This window comes from Crotalus tigris, unplaced genomic scaffold (genome assembly GCF_016545835.1).
Source record: "Crotalus tigris isolate CLP2741 ecotype Arizona unplaced genomic scaffold, ASM1654583v1 scf7180000018938.1368258, whole genome shotgun sequence".
Taxonomy (NCBI): Eukaryota; Metazoa; Chordata; class Lepidosauria; order Squamata; family Viperidae; genus Crotalus; species Crotalus tigris.
In genome coordinates, this window is record NW_024097283.1 from 996,442 (window position 1) to 1,013,526 (window position 17,085).

A 17,085-nucleotide genomic window follows, 5' to 3' on the forward strand; every position below is an offset into this window, starting at 1 on the left:
CACCTAGACAACTACTTGTGGGTGCCCCGGTTTGGGCTCGCAATTACGGGCCTGGTCATACATGGGTCCCCGCTTCTGTGTCCAGGATCACAGGTCCTCTCTCCTACGAGGTTGCCCTGGACAACGGTCGTGTCCTGCGTCGGCACATCGACCAACTTCGCTCTAGGCGAGACTTTTCTGCTGAGACTCCTGGGTCTTTTCCAGGGGGGGAGGGGGACCCTTTGGAGCAAAGGGAAGGGCAAGAGCTACTGCCCATCTCCACTGAGGGAGCCACAAACGGCTCGTTCCAAGGTTCTGCAATTGCTCCGAAAAGAAAGTCATGGAGCTTACCCACACAACAGGCACTCACACCTACTCCAGCCAGGGAGTCACCCCGGGGGCATACTCACTTTCCACACACATCACACAGCACTCCAGCAACGGAGGATACCCGGGGGCATCCCAACAAATCATTCCCCGCAAGAGAACTGGCACACAATTCCCAAGGTTGGCCTGACCTTACCCCAAATCCTACAGGGGGTCAAACATACACAGAGTTAGTCGAGGAACCAAGTCCCGACTACAACAACCCTAGCACAAATCAGGGAACACCTGAGTTTTGGGAAAGTACAGAAACCCACACGAGCCCGAACACAGAATGGGGTTCAGGGAATGGACAGCCTCCTGACAGGTCTTGGACTGACCTAGGAGGTTCTACAGAGACGCCCAGCAGCGGCTATCACTTCAAGGGGCCTGAGGGTCTACAGCTAGGTAGGTCAACCAGGTCACAAAGTAACAGAAGCCCTGGCCTGACGAGCCCGGTGGGCAAGCAAGCAGGCCAGGCATCGGGGCACAGTCCTTGGAAGACACCAGGACACAATAGAGAGAACAGGCTCACGCCTCCCTCCAGTCAGGGGACTTATGCCAGTAACCCAGAGCTAAGAAGGTCACAGAGAGCAAAGAAATCTCCTAAGTATCTAGAAGATTACATAACATTGCTGGCAAGGCAAAAGCCAGTAATCAGTGGGAGCCCTGGGGAGCAAAATGTCATATAAAATAAATGTTGTATGTTGGTAGTAGTTTTAGCCCGGGGGAAAGGGGTGTTATGTCCCGAGCCTTTGCAAACGGCTCGGGCGTTTGCAGGCAGTCCCGGGCAGGTGCAAAGCTGCCCGGGACCAGACAGGCTGTCGCCAGCGCCGTGCGCATGCGCGGGTGCTGGCGCGGGAAAAGTAACCCATTTACCCGGGAGTTGCCTATATAAGAGGCTGCGAGGCGTTTGGGCGAGGCTGAAGCCATCTTCATGTAAGCTGAACGCTGAATAAATGAAACTGAGAACTCCAGCTGCTTCTCGTGTCTGTTTTCCCGCCACGGACTCAACAAACACCCTCTCTGACAGATCCAAGATCTAATGAGGATGGACTTGTCTGTGCGTATAAAACTGGAATATAAGATCTGTGTTGGTATTTATTGGAACTCCTTGTTGGCAAGTACCTAATTTCTTGAAATTGATGAACAGGACTGGCATCAGAGCCATTCATTGTTCAGCCTATTGTCCTCTGGAATCTCTCGTCCTCCTTCGTATTTCTGCAGCCTGTTTAATTTTTTTTCAGGCATGTGGGTAATATCAAAGCAATGGCAAGGGGGTAGAGATGGTGCAGCATTTCTAATCCTTAATGTTTGCAGGTTGTTGTAGACAGGGAAAAAGGCAAACAAATGAGCAGCAGCAATGCTGTGTATGTATGGAAAGTCCACAAAGGAGGAACTACCAAGAGTAGTTATTTCCTTATTTTTCTTATTTCCCTGAAAATAAGACCCAGTTCTTCTTCTTTTTTTTTTGCCTCCAAAAGAGGCACCAAGTCTTATTTTCAGGGGTGGGTGTCTTTTCCACTCACCTTGTGGTGGTGGCACCGACAGCCCCACCCAGCCAGCCCACTTCTTTTGTGGCTGAAGGAGCAGCTTCATTCTGCAGCTAAGAGGCTTCATTCTGCAGCATTTTGCAGTCAGAGGCCTTTCTGGAAGGCCTGTGCAGCCAAAAACTGAGCTACAGATTGAATTCATAGCTTGCTTCTTGGCTGCAAAGACCTTCTGGAAAGACCCCCATTGCACCCCTTATATGAATGGGCTTTGGCTTGCTTATTTTTGCTGTCTCTTCTATTCCTAGGTAGAGGCCACAGTGTCTGAGATTAGACAATTAGAACTACACTGCAAAACGTCAGCCAATCACTAGATGGCATCAAAGAATTTGAGATTTCCAGGTTGGTTTGCTGCTCTCTAATGCTCAGCTTGATTTCTGCAGCTAAGCTCTAGTAGCCTCAGATGCACAAGAAAGGAAGAATCTGGTATACAAAATAACTTGCAAAGAAAATAAAGATGTTTAATTTGTTCTTTTTGTGAGACTAGCTGACTCTTGTGGTTTGTTTGCAGCAGGTTCCGGCCATGGCAGTTACAACAGCTTCAAGCAAGTTTTACAAAACACACCAAATTTCTCATGTTTGCTATCATCAAAGTGATGATAGAAAGCAGTTAGTTGTCAGTCCAACTACACAAGTTATTTCCTGCTGTTTGTTTCTCTTCTGCTTCTAAAAAATAGTAAAAAGGAGGATGTGTTGGGAGGAGGGGCAATAGAAATTAATAGTATAAAATAATTTTAACTGGAGGGATACACTTCAGTTCTGCTGTCTTTAGAAATGTGATTCATCTCTGTGAAATATTACTTTCCATCCTCTATATTCTGGAATTTCTGAGGATACATAAAGACAGTTTTGATATAAAATATGTAGGATAATCTGCAGATAGAACCAGGATGTCAGAAATTAACATTTCTTGAAGCTCAATTTCCTTAATATGGTTTTCATAACACAGACGGAAATGGTAAAAAAGCACTATGCTGCTTCAGAATGCAGGCGGAAAAACATTACTTTTTTTTTTCAAAGTGATTTCCCCATTTAAGAAATCCTTGCAAAGAGGAAAGTCAAGAGTTTCAAAATGATCCTGTCTGTTTTTGTTTTTAAATGTTTAAGGACATTTTACCAAAGGAAGTGATTGTGATTGTTCAAAGAAGTGATTGGACATTTGCATCTGAAATGGTGCAACCCAATTTCCTCTTTCCACTCTCATCAGGCCAATCTTGACTTCTGGCTAGTCCAGTGGTTCTCAACCTGTGGGTCGGGACCCCATTTGGGGTCGAACGACCACTTCACAGGGGTCACCAAACAAGGCTGTCCGCCATTCCCCTCCCCCTTTTCTTTGGCCACGCCCCTGGCACCCGATGATGTATAAGTGGTTGGGGGTCACCACAACATGGGGAACTGTATTATGGGGTCGCGGCATTAGAAAGGTTGAGAACCACTGGGCTAATCCCTTCAGTTTTCTTGTCAATGTTTTTTTTGGAAGTGGCTTGCCATTGTTTGCTTCCTAGGGCTGAGAGAGAGTGAGCCCAAGTTCACCCAGCTGGCTTTGTGCCTAAGGCAGGACTAGTTTCTAGTGTGATGTCTCAACCACTACACCACATTGGCTTCCTGTATTTATCAAGACAATATGTACAATAAATATATTGATAGCAAACCCATTTCCTGATCACAGATCTTAGCCCTGAAGCATTTTTTTTAATCTGCTAATTTTCATAGGCCATGCCTGCATCATGTTCAGCTAAAGCTAACATTTGTAAACTGCACATATCTTTTTATTTCTTCAAGGCCATTCATTCTTCTAAGGGGATTCTGCAGGAATTGTTTTATTAATGTGTGTGCCATGCCCACGTATCCATTCTAACAAGTAGGTTTCTGAATCAACAGCAAGGACTTTCTAAGGAAAAAGTTTAATGTGACAAGTTTACATCTAATAAAGAGATGTAGTGATCACAAAGGGACCAATAGCTGGTTGTTCAGACTTTAGGAGAAAAGCACATCTAGTTTAAAATTAGTTTGAAGATAAAGCAATTGTTGAAAGAAAAATTATCAGATCCAGTCCAAGCCAGGAGTAAACAAAATGAAGACTGCTTAGGAAAGAAGATTCTGTTTATTGAAGAACAGAACCAACAACATATGGTTCTGGGAAAGCTGACAAACTGGAATTGAGATAGATGGGCTTTTATACCTTTCTTGGGCTTTGCATTTGAGGTTTTTCCTGTTCCTGTGTACTTTGACCTGAGCTTGAGTGTGCCCTTTTTGGTATTCTAATGATGGTGGGTTAATCCTATTGTGTCCTAAAGGTCATGTCTTTAAATTTTGGGTGGTGGAATGTAGATTTTAGGGGTCTTTGTCTTTCTAATCCCATCAGCTCCAAGCTTCTTGGCCCCAGTCTTCCTGAATGAATCACCAAATCTGCATTTCTAAAAGCTGGTTTCTGCTTGGGGCAGAGAGACTTGAGGAGGTGATGGTGGTTTCTGCCTAAGATTTTTCTATTATGCCTTTGGGGAAATATAATATTCCTTCTTTTTAATAACCCCCAAAATATTTCCTTCACTGGGAGGGGGGCAGTACTGACTTCCTACACAATCATGGGATCTCAGTTAGGAACAGAAACAAATATGAACAGCAGCAGAGTTTTCCTTCTTCTTTTCTTTCAGGTCACAGAAACCTTTAATCATAAAACAAACAAACTCTGGAACCCCCCAATCAAGAGAGACAGCTTGATGATAGAAACTGACTATTTGAGTTTATTTTATTTATTAGATTTTTTGTATCCCACTTTTATTACTTTAATGCTCCTTCTTCCTTCTATTTTCCCCACAACCTTTATCGATCAACCTTTATTGATTTATTTGCTCTTGGTTTCTTATAGAACCCCATCATGTTTTCTCAAAAGCCCAGGGTTCCTTGGAATGTAGTTTGAAAAACTCTTGAATTAGAAGCCCTGGGTTGATTTCCCATTCCAATTCATTTTAGGGATAAATAGAAAGAAGGCAGAGTACATTTTGGAATGGAATTGGCAGCTGCTTTGACTTATCACATGTTTCTCATTTGATAATTACAATGTGATAGTTGTGACTTTCATGTATGAAGGATATAAAGACCAGTCTAATGCTAAACAACAAACACTGATTTACATTATATCAACTGTCTAACTTTTGATTCAGTTTATAGACTAATGACTGAATAATCAAATGAGACCATCATGGGATGTCGTTGTGAGTGCCATCAGTCATCACACCATTATAAAAATGGTACATTTCATTGATGTATTTACACACTTTTCCCTTGCTCTTTTCCCTTGAAAAGAGCAAGGGAAAAAGTGTGTAAAAAGAAAAAAAACTTGAAAATAAATTTTTCCCTTTCCAAAATTTATTTTCAAATTTTATTTTGATACAGGTAGTCCTCAGCTTACAACCACAACTGAGCCCAAAGTTTCTGTTGTGAAGTGAGACATTTGTTATCTTTTTACAACTTTCTTGCCACAGTTGTTAAGCAAATCCCTGCAGTTGATAAGTTAGCAACCCAGTTGTTAAATGAACCTGGCTTCCCCGTTGACTTTGCTTGTGAGAAGGTCTCAAAAGGGGTTGACATGACCTTGGGTCACAGCGACAGTCACAAATATGAGTCAGTTGCCAAGCATCTGAATTTTGATCACACATTCATGGGGACGCTGCAAAGATCGTGACTGTGAAAAATGGTCATAAGTCACACTTTTCAGTGCCATTGTAATTTTGAGTGGTCACTAAATGAACTGTTGTAAGTCGAGGACTACTTATATTTATATGATGTGTCAGTCACATCTAGCTAATATGTATTTATTTATAGATTTCCCCCAATGGATTACAGCTCAATAAAAATTGTATATAAAAATACAACATTCACTAAGAGTCCAGGGGGTGGAGGTGGGGGAAACAACAATCATTTAAAAAACAGAACTGCAGACAAGTAGTCCATCATCCAATGTTTTTTCTTTAAGTGAGCCTTAAAATCTGCTTTATCACAAGGCCTTAAAAGCCTAGGAATAGGGTCATGTTCCAAAGGCTCATTTAAATGACAACCTTAAAAGAAAGCAAGACAATCAATAAACTAATAACAAAGCCAATATTAAACTAATCTTAAACAATTGGTGGAAGGAAAGCATCATAAATACCAAGGGTATCAGTGCAGGGTCATAAGTCATCCTGATCTAGGTCTGGGGCAATAGCCATGTCTTTCAGACTTTCCCAAAAGTTGTTTACATTTATGCAAATACTTAACTCTTTAATAGAAAGACAGATGATTCTTCTACTACTAAAACACACACATACAACCCATTGCATCCATGGCTTGTCTAAAGCTGTGTTCAGAAGTTGCTAATTCCTTCATATATTAAGGTGACCAACTTTTTTACAATGAAAAGGAAGACACAAATAAATTGAAGAAAAAATATCGTAAATAAAAGAAACATTTTATTCATTGCAACAATAATACAGCATACACACTATAATATGATAAAAGCATAATAAAAACATTTGTAACAATAACATTTTATATTGTAATTATGCTTACATGCCGTGCCCCCGCCTGCAGCTGCCCCACCAGTACTGCTGCCCTGCTGTGTAGAGCGGGCCCCGCAGCTCCCAAAGCACCAGCTGCACTGTCTCTGGCCCCGGGGGGCAGCCCATCATTGACACACCCCGCCTGCAGCCGCCCCGCCAGCACCACCGCCCACCCTGCACAGCCCCGTGTAGAGCAGGCCCCGCGGCTCCCACAGCATGGGGGGCAGCCAGCTACCGCCACCCCTCACACCCCTGCCAGAAGCAGCCCCACTGCCCCTGCCTCTGGTGCCCGCAGCCATTATTGCTCTAGCAGGGCCGAAGATCAAGAGAAAGTTACTGTGGCATCGCTGCTCCAGTCTCCTCCAGGTATCTTCAGGACTAACTAGTAGATGGTGTAGTTGGGTAGCAGCGAGGGGTGCAAAGTTCCTGCCAATTTGCTTTCGCTGCAGCCAACTTACATGTGCAAAGTTTGCCAGCCAATAGGGGGAGTAGCACAGCTCATGCAAAAGTTGAAAAAAAAATTAAAAAAAGGTGTTGGAATGCTGTTTGGAGCGTTCTATGAGGAAAAAAAAAAGCCCTGCAGATTAGTCTTCAAATATCGAAAAGAAGGACATGTAGAAGGACACTTTTCTAGGGAGGACAGAACTCACAAAAGGAGGACTGTCCTCCCTAAAGGAGGACAGTTGGTCACCTTACATATATCAAATCTAAGTTATGTTTGCATCTCAAAATCTTGGAACTGCAGAATATGTACTTTCAGATCGCACCATTATTGTGTAAGTCCTGGTATGCCTTTGTTTATACAGTAAAAACAGGCATATCCACAGGATTTGCTGCCTGAGAAATTATAAACAAGCTAGACTGGTTGTTCTTTCTTCTTTCAACCATACACTCAGTTAGCCTGAAGGCCTATATTGAATGAAGGTATATGTGTACACACACACACACACACACACACACACACACACACACACACACACGAACCATTAGCAGACATGTTAACTACAGCTGCTTGTACTTCCCTCTTGCACAAACAGAATTCCATTCCAATTGTATGTTCAAGTCAATTGTATCTAGCGGTACAATTTATTGCAGCAATATTCCAGGATTTCACATTAGTGGGAATGTGTCCTCATTTAAACAATTCTTTGTGTACCAAACACTAAACATTGAAAGAAGGTATGATATTCTATTAGCTTCCTCGACTGTCATGATAGAAAACTATCATGTCTTCAATAGCCATTATTCTTATGTACTATATATAACTCACATTGAAGACCTATGACATCCATTCAGATTTACAGAATGTAAATTTGAATGTAGGGAATCAACCAGCTAAGTGTTTGTAGTGTTCATTTAGTTAGTTTATTTTCTCCCTAGAATGTTGTATAGCCTGATTGATTTTGGCATGAGTAATAATGTATGTAGATCAAAATAGAAATCTAATTGAATAAAATGTATCAAAGAAAATGTAGAAAAGCACAATCATGATGATGATGATACCTATCAAGTGGTTGCCGTTTAGGTTAGATATGGGTTTGTGGATTTCAGTGTGGTTACCTTTGCAATTAAGAGGCAGGAATTGTATTAGATCCTGATTATGGTTGTAGTTGTAACATAAATAGCAAATCCCTATTGGTGTCAAAAGACATATGAGTATGTTAATAGATGTGTAGGAAGTCAAGCACCCCCCCTGCCCTGAGAATGAAATATTTTGGGGAATATTAAAAGTGGCAGGATATAACATTTTCCCTAAAGGAGCAATGGAGAAAAAATCTTAACAAAGGCAGAAATAACCCCAGTCTTCCTGCCTCAAGCCGAAATCTGAAGAGGCTAATCTTTAGAAATGGTGATTTTGTAATCCATTCAGAAAGAATGGGCCACCCTATTTGCCTATTCATAAGCAAAACACCTTCAGCCACAGCTCCCACAGAAGCTGATGGGATTAGAAAAATAAAGAATCCTAAAATCTACATTCCCCACCCAGCTCCAAGGACAGTTATGCACTTATGAAACTGACATTGTAAACATCTGAAAGTTTCTCCAAATTTCTCAATACAAACTAATTTTCGGACTAGTTTGTGGCTGTTTCAATTCATCTTTCTGTGATCATGCAAAGTTTAGTAATTGAGATAGCATTTCATTGCTATCTCAACTGCATTTATACCCTTCTCATTGTACTAAATGACCTTTCCACTATACAGGTGTTACTAGTATTATCAGAGCAATCACTACAATTTGCTGAATTGAAAAAATCAGATCAATATAATGTAGCACGTTTGGAACTCCATTTTCCAATATTAGAAAAGTTTCAAACCAGCTGAATGTTTCAGCTTCTAAATTTCACATATGGCATACATTTTCCCCTTTTTCTGGTATTTAAATAATTTTTGTCTATTTTTTTTACCATCTTTACTAGATGAAGTGGAAGAAACGGATGTTTTGCTTTTTTTGTAGCAAAATGAGGCTACCAAGTCTAGCTATGGTACATAGATTTATTGATTGAAGTACTCTTCCACAGCTGAGTGATATTTCAGCATGGTACATTGGGAATTCATAAGCTGATACCTAACTTGTTTTCTATTTCTGAACTTCAGAAACAGTTCTTTTGGAATTCTTTGATTTTTTCTTTGTCAACAAAATACTGTACATCAGAGTTTCCCAACCTTTCCAGCTTGGTGGCCCGGAAATCAAGGGAGCAGCAGGGAAATGTGCGCATGCACAGTTCCGTGCATGCATGCGCAAATAGCTGCATGCATGACAGTGGCACCAGCGTGTACAAGTGGGCTGCACACACCCATGGCACACACACTAGTACCCTGCGCATGCACAAACAGGCCACTGGCACCCACGTGACATTGGCAGTGCTAGCATCCCCGCACATATGCAAATGGGGCTGGGGCTCACCAGCTATTCCCAGGGCCCATAGGTTGGGGACCCCTGCTGTACATGATCAAATAGCCTGGTGAATAGCTTGCAGAGCTTGTACCACAGATTCTAATTTAGCTGAATAAGTGAAGTTATAAGGCAGGAGAGGAAACTTGGTTGAAGCAGATTGTACCCAATTCATCCTGACATGTTTTATCTGAAGCTGTAATGAGTAATATGCTTAAATGATTAAAAATCATTTAGAGATTGTTGGGTAACAGCAACATACAATAATAGAGCCATTTGGGGACACATTCTATGCCAATGAGCACTTTTTGCCAGTTGAATGCTGTGCTGTCTAGAGAGTCTCTTTTCTTGGTTTGAAACACATGTGAAAGCAAAATAGACCTTGCCCTATAATAATAATAATAGTAGTAAAGTTGGAAGGGACCTTGGAGGTCATCTAGTCCAATCCCCTGCTCAGGCAGGAAACCCTACACCATTTCGGACAAATGGCTGTCCAGTCTCTTCTTAAAAACTTCCAGTGTTGGAGCATTTACTGCTTCTGGAGGCAGCTGTTCCACTGATTAATTGTTCTCACTGTCAGGAAGTTTCTCCTTGGTTCTAGGTTGCTTCTCTCCTTGATTAGTTTCCACCCGTTGCTTCTTGTCCTGCCTTCAGGTGCTTTGGAAAATAGCTTGATTCCCTCTTCTTTATGGCAGCCCCTGAGATATTGGAATACTGCTATCATGTCCCCCCTTGTCCTTCTCTTTGTTAAACTAGACATACCCAATTCTAGCAACTGTTCCTTATATGTTTTAGCCTCCCCTAATCATCTTTGTTGCTCTTCTCTGTACTCTTTCTAGAGTCTCAACATCTTTTTTACATCGTGGTGACCAAAACGGGATGCAGTATTCCTGTATGTTTCCAGTTGTGTTCCAGAACACAAGAGTTCATGAATATTTTAATTTTTTTTCTCAGTTAAATGCTTCATAGTACTGTCAACCTGGCACAATACTTACCTCACATTTGTTCTTCTTAGTTAAGAAGTTAGTTGCACCTACTGATGCATTTCTCTGCCAAGGCCTTGAAGTGTGATTTCTTGCATGATCATGAAAATCTCAGTATTTTATGAAGGGTGACCATATTCCAGGATGAAAGGGTTGTGGGAAAATTATGCAAAATGTAAAAATTACTTTTATCGAGTCAGGATACATCTAAAAGCTGAGGTTAGTCCAAGAATGCATAGGGGAGTTTGAGAAATATGAAAACCAGAGACTCAGAACTTCTCAGATTAAATAGCTCCAAGTCAGACCCCAAACATTGAAATAAGACCTGTAAAGAACCAAGTGGAAGACTGTGGTGAAGCAGGAGCCGGGGGTAGATGCCTTCTTTTGCATCTTGATTTGTGCTACCATCTCTTGCACTGGGTTGACCTGTAATTTTACATCGTATGACACCTCATAAAAATACACAACTATAAGCTGCTCCTTAGTCAATTAATCCTTCTTGAATCAATTGTGAGTCAAAATGCTTTTGTAAAAGTCGAAACAGGGTAACAATCTCTTATTTATGATCCTTAACATATATTCATTGAGATTACACAAAGATTGATTGATATGCATCTCAGAGGCATATCAGAGAAAGGAAATAAGGAAGCCTGCAGAAAACCCCGCCATATCCAAATCACACATACTAATTGTATAACTCCCCTAAAACCAACAATCTCATATGCATTGCCTAATTTAAAATGCCTCCAGGATAGAAGGTATCCAGTTAGAAGGTGATAACCTTCAGATGATTTGAATGTCCACTCTCATCACCTCCGATCAGCTAATCTAATGACAAGGGATTGAGAAAGTTGTAGTCAAAATATATGAAGGGTTTATTTGTTTTTTCATAAAGTCAGTTCTAATATATAATAATAGAAAAGCTGAAAGGTGTCAATTTAAATTTCAAAATGGCAAACAAACTGCCATTATTTTTTCTTACAAACCATTCAGTGCACATCAGGACCCCAAAAGAGGATGATGGAGATCATTTCAGGAAAAATCCTAAACATGGATGTTTATCCTCCACAAATCCTAAGGGAATAAAGTCCTACTCGAAGAACCATACTTTGCAAAAACAACATTTCTTTCTCTCCCCTCCCCCTCCAGCTCTCTCTGAAATGTATTATCTCTGTTTCAAAGCAACTGGAGTGGAGAGGAGGAAATAAAAGAGAGATAAAACAGGAAAGATTGTGTTATTATATGGTTTTACCCTATAAGACTGGATAATTAATTACTGCTTTTGTATATTAAAAGGTTTATATGAAAGTCGCTATAAATACTGGAAAACTCTTACAATCTAATAGGAAGATAATATCTTTTGCAGAAAGCCAATACACAACATCATGCTATGTACAAGATGGAAGATCTGTGGTATGTTACACCATATTTTTGTTTATCATTGTAGGTGACTCCATGGAATAGGACAATGCAAGATGGAAACTTTATCAGCAGAAGGACTAAAAATAAATTACTGTGCTTCAGCCAAGTGAGAAGAGTATGTTGCAGGGCAGCAATTCAAGTGAAGAATATTTGCCCTGGGTCAATGAGTTATCAATCACCCTGGTGCAATACGATCTTTTAAAATAAAATCTGGCGTTTGCACTGAGAGTGACTGCAAGTGCCATTCTATTGTAATTACAATTTGGGTTGCACATTTCATTTTTAAAACAAAAATTCTGCTGGCCATATTTCTGTCCCCTTTCCAGATATACAGTACATCAGCTCCAAGAGGTAGATCAGATTAGAAACAATTTAGATGGCTGGTTATTTTCACTCCATGATCGAGCTCTGTAAAACTGTTGAATGAACATTTCCATTAGCTGAATAAAACCTGCCCATGAAGTGGATCTTTCTGGTACATTGCATATGAATAGATGGCTTTGTATAAAAGCAACCTTTTTCAGTTCAGAGTCTGAGAGAAAGAGAAAAATCCAGAAAGCAGGCTTTTTGTTCTTAGATTTTGTTGTCTGTTATTGTGAAAATTATATGTAGCACTGGGGTAGTGCAAAACCAGAAGCCTAGTTAATACAGGAAAGCTGCAATGTTTGTTTGTGGGAGGTGAAGCTTCATATTTTAGTGAGGCAAAAGTAATTGATTTTCTCTGTACCCTATAGGTGTGTATATAAGCTGCTGTGAAATTGTTGCAAGTCATAGACACAACCAATGGTGGGATTCAGCCAGTTCGCACCAGTTTGGCAGAACCGGTAGCTAATTTTTTTGTTGCCCAGGATGCCAGAAGCGGCATCCACACAGAGCACCGGTTGTTAACATATCTGAATCCCACCACTGGACACAACTAAGGGTAGAAAAGGCCTGGTTATAAGGAATGAAGAGCAGATGTGCTGGCACCAAAATCACAAAACAAACCTAATATAGGGTTAAGGGAAGGAACAGACATGAAGGAAACAAGAAACATTTTAGAAGCAAACATCCAATACTCTTAGGTCTCATTAAATCTTTTTTTAATGTTTCTGTTTCTGGGAGTTTAGGCTAGCAAATTATAAATCATAGTTCTATAATAAATTAAGTCAGTATCTCTCTCCCAACATACTCTGAAAAACTGAATGCTTTTGAACTTTTGAGCTACAATGGTCAAAATAAATCCCCTTTGGAAAACAGAATAGCAGAGTCGGAAAGGACCTTGGAGGTCTTCTGATCAAGCAGGACACCCTCTACAACTCTGGACAATTCTCTTAAAAACCTCTAATGATGGAGCACCCACAACTACTGGAGGCAGCAATTAATTGTTCTCCTTAATTCTTTGGTTAGATGTCTCTTTGTTAACCTTCCATTCATTACTTCATGTCTTGCCCTCAGGTGCTTTGGGAAATGGGTCGACTCTCCTTTATGACAGCCCCACAAATATTAGAAGACTGCTATCATGTCACCCCTAGTCTTTGTTAAACCACTAGACATTTGCACTTTGTGCAAGTGTTTATCCTACAGTATTGCCTCCAATCTCCTAATCATCTTTGTTGCTCTTCTCTTCACTCTTTTTAGAGCAGGGGTGACCAACTCAATTTCATTGAGGGCCGCATCAGCATTGCAGTTGCCCTTGGGGGGGGCTGGGTGGGTACGGCCTATTGGGTGGGCATGAATGGAGTGGGTGTGGTCTACTGGGTGGGCGTGGCCAACTCTACATCATTCACATCAAGCGTGCCTGTAGGGGCCTGGGCAGGAGTGGGACAGATCTGAGGGTCTCTGGCAGAAAAGAGTGGGACCAGGGCAGAGCCCATCAACCCGGATATGTGAAGTAGGCGAGGGCCATTTGCTGGCCACTTCCAGGCGATGGTGCATTTCTTCATTCCTCATAAAGGGTGACACCTCCCCAGCATGCACCCAGGGGGTGGGGCTGAGGAGGCAGGGGCTGGTCCCTCGCTGTTTCCAGGATGGCTTTGTGGGCCACATGAAACCACTTCATGGGCTGCATCCAGCCCCCGGGCCTTGTGTTTGACATGTCTGTTGTTAGAAGTAAATATTTCTTTCTCTGGGCTAACTTCCATCAATCCCCGCTTTGTGCCTTAAGTGTGAATTTATGACACACTTATTGGCACAACATTAAAATTGATCTGGTCAGGGAGACTTGGTAGGCAAGCTTTTAAACTGGTAAGCAAAAAAAAAAAAAAAAAGACATTAATGGAGGCAGCAGAAAAAGATCCCTTTAGTGGCTCCCAAAAGGGGAGCTTGCACCCATAAAGTTCTAAAAGTCAGGGCAAAATTTTGTTAAGTGGAAAAGAAATTTATAGTGTCCAATATTCTGTGCCAATCATTTTCAAATGTTGGATATCACCTTTAGCTTTCAGTCAGGTTTGTATACCTCCCAAAATTCTTCACAGCCATGGTTTTCCTTAGTACATGACCACTGGCTGCCCAATTTCAAGGGTTGTTTCCTGCCTTAGCTCTTAATTCAGTGCATCCAGGTTTGTAATGCCCAACTGAGGTTAGTCAGTTATGCCAGGCTATTAAATTTTTCTTTAAATTGCACATACTGAGTTCTAGGAATCCCAATCTGGGCTTACCAGTGCAAGATATTCAGGGCTGAAGTTTGGGATTTTTCCTGTTGCTTCCTTAGTCAGGGCATATGAATTGCAAATCACCTGAGGGGGCCTAGTTCCCTCCCCCTTGTTATCTGTTGGAAGTTGATCCCAAGCTTTGGTGCAATAGAGCAAAAATCAGCCTGAGGAACTTTACTGAAGGTAGGTGGAGGGGATAGATTCAAGTATGATTCTGAATGGTGTGTGTGTGTGCACTTTTACAAAATAGTCAATACAAACATTCTGGATAAATTTTCCCTCCCACCAGATAGAAGTCCAAGGTGTTCAGTACTTGTTCTGCCACCTATTTCTAAATGCCATCTCTCCATTAATACATTCAACTGGCTTGTTACAATACAAATGGGGCAAGAAAGAAAAGTTTACAATGAGTTTCCACCCTCCCCCCACAGTCTAATTTTCTCTTCTGAGGCTTCACATGGCACCACCTTCCTTCTGCAGCTCTCACAGGCATCTGGGTAAATGGTAGGACTTGGGAAGATGTTCCCCACTCAGATTGCATGGTGGCTTTTTAGTGGATGGCTGGATTCAAAACTCAATTCCATGGCTCAAATGGATGGAGGCAGCATCTGGGTCTGTGTGTTCTGCTTCCAAAGGCTTGGGAGAGGGTTTCAGGGCTGAAAAATACAAGAACAAGGTCTCCCCCCGCTTTCTGGGTGGACTCTACCAGGAGAGGCAGACAAAAGGTATGGAGAACAAAGGGCAGGAAAAGAATTGGAAGGGGGGTAGCTTGCAGGCAGTTTGAAAATGCTGAAAACTCCAAATAATTTTAAAAGCCTAATATTTTAAGATGTGCAACTTGCCAAGGGTAGGAGAACATTTATTCTAAAATAGACCACATTATTTTAGAGATTAGAAAATGCTTATTTGTTTCAGAAAAGTTTCATAGTAGTTTCATCAGTAAGTTTTAGGATATGAAAAGTAACTTAGGAAAATTATTTCCCCACACAAGCAGACTTGAGCTTCAAAAGGCTCTTGTAGATAAACACACATTTTTCAGGAAAAGGATAGATAAAACACTTACAGTAAATGCAAGTGAAACTTTTCCAACAGATAAACTTAAAGCAATCCCTCCTAGTAACTTAAGGCTGTTCTTGAGCGTACACAGAGACAGAGAAAAACAAACAAACAAACAAACACATTTTTTTTTCTTCACTCTGTTTGTTGGCCAGACAAACAGAGTGAGGTATTTCCTTTTTGTGGCTTATTTTTAAGCATAATTTCTAGCAGAATTTAAAATTCTTTTTTTTTCTTTGGATTTGAAACAGTTAACAGTCACATTTACCTCTCACACAGACTTTGACAAACATATATACACAAAGACAAGCGAACAGAAGTCTTAGTTTTACACATCCTAGTCATTCCCACCATAAATTTCAGATAACTCAAGTTAGGGAAGGCACACATTTTAAACATACCATGTGGTTGCATAGAGAAGAGAGAGAGAGAGAGAATCACTATTTCTTATTTTCCCTTTTAAGTACCCTTATTTAGCCAAATTGGTTTCCCAGCAAGGCCCTAAGCAAAGTCTGTATTTTTTTTTCTTTTCCCCCATATAGTTTCTTTACCTACCTCTTTTCCATTCTGGCCTGGACAGGTAACTGGTTCCTGTCCCAGGCCACGAGCAAGCTCTCAACCGGGAAACCTACTTCCGCCCTTGAATTAGAACTTCCCATGTTTCTATAATGGGATTTCCCTACCACTAAAGGGCACGATCCGTCAGAAGTCTCCTTGTGAGACTTCTTCCTACTATCACGATTTTGTGAGTCCAAAAAAAGGGGACTCACGGAGCTTCTCTGGATCCCTCTCAGAGTTTGTGGGCTCCTCCGAGGGATCCTCCACTTTTTCAGACCAAAAAAGGGTCTGCAGAGACCTTCCAGTTTCCCTCAGAAGGTACGGGCTACTCTTCCACCGTCCGGCTTTACCCCACCATTTACGGACGCCTCTAATGTCCGTGGGCACCTCCACTTGCTCTCGGAGGTAGGTGGTCGCTCCCTTCTTGAGGCTTAATTTCCTAACTTTGCTTTGCTTACAGGGCCTTACCAGCTAGTTGCCCAAATCCAATTCTTTCATTCACTCATTCCATTTCATTTTCACACAGCCTCTCCCTTTTCCCTAACAAAAGGTTCTGTGCTCTGGCCAACCCCCATGCTTTCCAGGTTCTGCCAATTAAACAGATCCTTTCTGCGGCTAGGAAAGACCAGAAGCAGCAAAATCCAACTGTGATTGGGAAAAAAAAGATCTTCTCACTCACACAAACAGAAATACACACATTTTCTTTGTTCCCCTGGGCTTTAAACTTAAAATTTAGAGGTACTCACCTTCATCTTCTTTCCAAAGCAGCCCTTGAGCTCAAACTCTCAAAACTCCCTTTACTACCCTAGCTCCACATGGGTAAGGCCTGGGAGACCCATCCACAGACACAAGGGGGTCTGCTGCCGGCAAGATGAGGCTTACCAGTCTCAGTCCATTGGAGAGGTTAGCTTGGAGTCCCATCTCGGGGTGCCAAATTGTTAGAAGTAAAGTCTTCATCCTGGTTCATCCAAGCCGGGAATAAATAAGCAAACATGGCGACTACTTTGGGAAGAAGGTTACAGTTTATTGCAGAAAGATGGTTCTTCAGGAAAGTGCAGAGGAGCGAGAAGGGCTGAGCACATGGGGCAGTAGGCTTTTATACCCCCTC

At 41.5% G+C, this 17,085-nt stretch overlaps 1 protein-coding gene across 2 annotated transcripts in view; it reads left to right on the forward strand.

Moving 5' to 3' along the window:
• HMCN1 (hemicentin 1) overlaps positions 1 to 17,085 on the forward strand; it is a 433,480-nt gene that overhangs the window by 114,970 nt on the left and 301,425 nt on the right. Inside the window, exons 6-7 of one of the 2 annotated variants that reach the window (XR_005558451.1) lie at positions 2,141 to 2,234; positions 11,756 to 12,197. The exons of the other annotated variant lie outside the window; for it this stretch is intronic. The gene's annotated coding sequence lies outside the window, so the exon portion shown is untranslated. Of the gene's footprint in view, positions 1 to 2,140; positions 2,235 to 11,755; positions 12,198 to 17,085 lie in introns of those variants that run through there. 2 annotated transcript variants of the gene reach the window in all.